This window comes from Chiloscyllium punctatum, chromosome 12 (assembly GCF_047496795.1).
Source record: "Chiloscyllium punctatum isolate Juve2018m chromosome 12, sChiPun1.3, whole genome shotgun sequence".
NCBI classification, from domain to species: domain Eukaryota; kingdom Metazoa; phylum Chordata; class Chondrichthyes; order Orectolobiformes; family Hemiscylliidae; genus Chiloscyllium; species Chiloscyllium punctatum.
In genome coordinates, this window is record NC_092750.1 from 74,630,104 (window position 1) to 74,635,249 (window position 5,146).

At 46.0% G+C, this 5,146-nt stretch overlaps 1 pseudogene; it reads left to right on the forward strand.

The window, feature by feature from the left end:
• The window catches only part of LOC140483943 (cyclin-dependent kinase 17-like), a 151,185-nt pseudogene extending 150,253 nt beyond the window's left edge, over nucleotides 1-932 (forward strand).
• Nucleotides 933-5,146: the final 4,214 nt, after the last annotated feature.

Genomic DNA, 5,146 nt, shown 5'->3' on the forward strand with positions numbered 1-5,146 from the left:
GGATGTGGGCTCCAGTCACGGCTGAGCTTGTCGTCGTGACCAACTGATGACTCACCATGTGTGAGAGAGCTGACAGTGAAGTGCTGCTCTTGTATCTATTGTATCTGTAAACTGCACTGGCAATTAATTACACTGCTTTCACCAACCAGCCAGCCAGCAAAGAGGAAAAACCAAAAACAAAAAGCAAAGTCCAGTCACTGGCTCTAACACTGCTACTTAGGGGCTCCTGTATTTCAGGAGCCTATTTTGGTCAGGGGCGGTGCACACATCAATCAGCAATTCACAGACCACAGCTAACAGTGCACTCAGTCCTGTCAGTGGGACCCATCTTCAAAACAATGGCATTACAATGAAAGACCACCAAGAGGAATCCCATGAAATGTTTAAAAATTTGAGGTATTCCAACTCGAAGTGCGTACAAGAGTTTGTAAGACCCCTTCATGGACTCTGAACCCAGCCTGGTCAATATAACACCCCGAGTGTTAGGGGCCCAGATTTCCTGCCTGCCTTCAGTGCGATCGGGGCAGACTGAACCAAAAGTAATCGATCAGTGATATTAAATGTGAGCAGTGTCTCCACAAAGACCATTTACCAGAAAGTTTAACCAGACTGAATATTAAATGTAATGAGACCATGTGCTGCCCACAACACAGGTAATGCTCAGTTCACACACTGAGGGTTCACCAAGTACACCGCTTCTGCAAGGAGAGATACATGGCCTTCCCTTTTAAGCAACACTGCAGTGAATTACCACCACTCCGATGGCATGTTTCTGGGCCCAGTGCTTCCAGGTTTTTGCAGACGTTTGAAGCCAGGTTCCTGATAGGTGCAACAGCTGGCTTCCTCATGAATAAGACTTCCTTTTGGTGATGAACAATTTCCTCTTGTAACGTTACATACCCAACTGCAATAAAGACAAAGGGACAAAGAAATGAACTGTTGTGATGAGTTATTAATGGAATATTTTACATTCTGACTGACGTAAATGCGCCTTTAGTAGGAACACAAAAATGGATCAGGCCAGTGCAATCTCAATGAGTCAGCAAGGAATTACCCAACAACAATCAGAGACTCTGCTTCATAACATATACACAGACACAGAAAACTGGCAGTTCACTCACAGACTGAGAGCACAGACAGGAAACTCACAGAGTGAGAGGATAGGAAACTCACAGACAGGACGCTCACAGACTGGCAGCACAGACAGGAAGCTCGGAGTGAGAGCAAAGACAGGAAACTCACAGGGTGAGAGGAAATTCAAGGAGTGAGAACAGAGATAGGAAGCTCACAGACTGAGAGCACAGACAGGAATCTCACAGCGTGAGAGCACAGACAGGAAACTCACTGACTGAGAGCACAGACAGGGAACTCACTGACTGAGAGCACGGACAGGGAACTCACGGCGTGAGTGTAGGGACAGGAGACTCACAGAGTGAGAGCACAGACAGGGAACTCACAGACTGAGAGCACAGACAGGAAGCTCACAGGCTGAGAGCATGGACAGGAAACTCACAGACTGAGACCACAGACAAGGAACTCACAGCCTGAGAATAGAGACAGGAGACACACATTTTGAGAGCATGATCAGGAAACATCAAACTGACAACACAGACAGGAAACTCACAGAATGAGAACAGGGACAGGAAATTCTGACTGTGAACACATAGTGCAACCTCTCAGGCTGAGAATGCAGACAGAAAACTCACAGGCTGAGAACGCAGTCAGGAAACATACAGACTGAGACCACGGACAGTCGACTCACAAACTGAGAGTACAGACAGGAAACCCACAGACTGTCAGCACAGACAGCATTCTGACAGACTGAGAGCACACAGAGTACAGGCAAGAAAGACACAGGAAAAGGTATGAGAGGAAGAGATAGGATAGGAAATGGTATCAAAGGGAGAGGTATTCCAGGGAATGTTGTCACATCAGTTGTTGTACAGGCAGTGAGATTAGCCGAGTGATATTACAGCAAGAGGCAGGAGAGGGAGATATATTATTTGCAATGATTTCACGGGAAGAGGTATTCAAGAAGTACAGACAGGAAGCTCACAGACTAAGAACAAGGACAGGAAACTCAAAGACTGAGAACACAAACAAGAAACTCTCAAACTGATCGTACAGAGAGGAACCTCAGACTGAGAACAAAAACTGGAAACTCACAGTCTCGGAGCATGGATAGGAAATTTACAGACTAAGTGTACAGAAAGGAAAATCATAGACTGTGAATCCAACAGAAGAGTCATAGATGGAGAGCAGAGAGAGGAAATGCTCAGACTGAGAGGAAATTCAAGGAGTGAGAACAGAGAGAGGAAACACACAGAGTGAGAGCACAGACAGGTAGCTCACAGAGTGAGTGCACAGACAGGAATCCCACAGAGTGAGAGCACTGACAGGAAACTTATAGTCTGAGAGCACAGACAGGAAACTCACAGAGTGAGAGCACAGACAGGAAACTCACAGAGTGAGAGCACAGACAAGAAACCCCTAGAGTGAGAGCACACACAGGAAGCTCAGACTAGGAGCATGGACAAGAAACTAACAAACTGAGAGCAGAGACAGGAAACCCACAGACTGAGAGCACAGACACGGAGCTCACAGAATGAGAGCACAAACAAGTAACGCACAGACTGAGAGAACAGACAGGAAGCTCACAGAGTGAGAGCACAGATAGGAAGCTCACAGAGTGAGAGCACAGACAGGAAACTCACAGACTGAGAGCACAGATAGGAAGCTCACAGAGTGAGAGCACGGACAGGAAACTCACAGAGTGAGAGCACAGACAAGAAACACACAGAGTGAGAGCACAGACAGGAAACTCACAGACAAAAAGCACAGACAGGAAGCTCACAGCCTGAGAATAGAGACAGGGACACACATATTGAGAGCATGATCAGGAAACATCAAACTGACAACACAGGCAGGAAACTCACAGACTGAGAACAGGGACAGGAAATTCTAACTGTGAACACATAGTGCAACCTCTCAGGCTGAGAATGCAGACAGAAAACTCACAGGCTGAGAGCGCAATCAGGAAACATACAGACTGAGACCACGGACAGTTGACTCACAAACTGAGAGTACAGACAGGAAACCCACGGACTGTCAGCACAGACAGCATTCTGACAGACTGAGAGCACACAGAGTACAGGCAAGAAAGACACAGGAAAAGGTATTAGAGGAAGAGATAGGATAGGAAATGGTATCAAAGGGAGAGGTATTCCAGGGAAAGTTGTCACATCAGTTGTTGTACAGGCAGTGAGATTAGCCGAGTGATATTACAGCAAGAGGCAGGAGAGGGAGATATATTATTTGGAATGATTTCACGGGAAGAGGTATTCAAGAAGCACAGACAGGAAGCTCACAGACTAAGAACAAGGACAGGAAACTTAAAGACTGAGAATACAAACAAGAAACTCTCAAACTGAGAGTACAGAGAGGAAACTCAGACTGAGAACAAAAACTGGAAACTCACAGTCTCGGAGCATGGATAGGAAATTTACAGACTAAGTGTACAGAAAGGAAAATCATAGACTGTGAATCCAACAGAAGAGTCATAGATGGAGAGCAGAGAGAGGAAATGCTCAAGATTGAGAGGAAATTCAAAGACAGAGAACAGAGAGAGGAAACACACAGAGTGAGAGCACAGACAGGAAACACACAGAGTGAGAGCACAGACAGGAAACTTATAGTCTGAGAGCACAGACAGTAAACTCACAGAGTGAGAGCACAGACAGGAAACTCACAGAGTGAGAGCACAGACAGGAAACATAAAATCTGAGAGCACAGAAAGGAAACTTATAGAGTGAGAATACAGACAGGAAGCCCACAGAGTGAGAATACAGACAGGAAGCTCACAGAGTGAGAGCACTGACAGAAAACTTATAGTCTGAGAGCACAGACAGGAAACCTATAGAGTGAGAGCACAGACAGGAAGCCCACAGAGTGAGAATACAGACAGGAAGCTCACAGAGTGAGAGCACTGACAGAAAACTTATAGTCTGAGAGCACAGACAGGAAACCTATAGAGTGAGAGCACAGACAGGAAGCCCACAGAGTGAGAGCACAGATAGGAAGCTCATAGCATGAATGCACGGACAGGAGACTTATAGTGTGAGAGCACAGACAGGAAACCGACAGAGTGAGAGCACAGATAGGAAGCTCATAGCATGAGTGCACGGACAGGAGACTTATAGTCTGAGAGCACAGACAGGAAACTCACAGACTGAAAGCACAGACAGGAAGCTCACAGACTGAGGCCACAGACAAGGAACTCACAGCCTGAGAATAGAGACAGGAGACACACATATTGAGAGCATGATCAGGAAACATCAAACTGACAACACAGGCAGGAAGCTCACAGACTGAGAACAGGGTCAGAAAATTCTGACTGTGAACACATAGTGCAACCTCTCAGGCTGAGAATGCAGACAGAAAACTCACAGGCTGAGAGCGCAGTCAGGAAACATACAGACTGAGACCACGGACAGTCGACTCACAAACTGAGAGTACAGACAGTAAACCCACGGACTGTCAGCACAGACAGCATTCTGACAGACTGAGAGCACACAGAGTACAGGCAAGAAAGACACAGGAAAAGGTATGAGAGGAAGAGATAGGATAGGAAATGGTATCAAAGGGAGAGGTATTCCAGGGAAAGTTGTCACATCAGTTGTTGTACAGGCAGTGAGATTAGCCGAGTGATATTACAGCAAGAGGCAGTAGAGGGAGATATATTATTTGCAATGATTTCACGGGAAGAGGTATTCAAGAAGTACAGACAGGAAGCTCACAGACTAAGAACAAGGACAGGAAACTCAAAGACTGAGAATACAAACAAGAAACTCTCAAACTGATCGTACAGAGAGGAAACTCAGACTGAGAACAAAAACTGGAAACTCACAGTCTCGGAGCATGGATAGGAAATTTACAGACTAAGTGTACAGAAAGGAAAATCATAGACTGTGAATCCAACAGAAGAGTCATAGATGGAGAGCAGAGACAGGAAATGCTCAGACTGAGAGGAAATTCAAAGAGTGAGAACAGAGAGAGGAAACTCACAGCGTGAGAGCACAGACAGGAAACTCACAGAGTGAGTGTAGGGACAGGAGACTCACAGTCTGAGAGCACAGACAGGAAACTC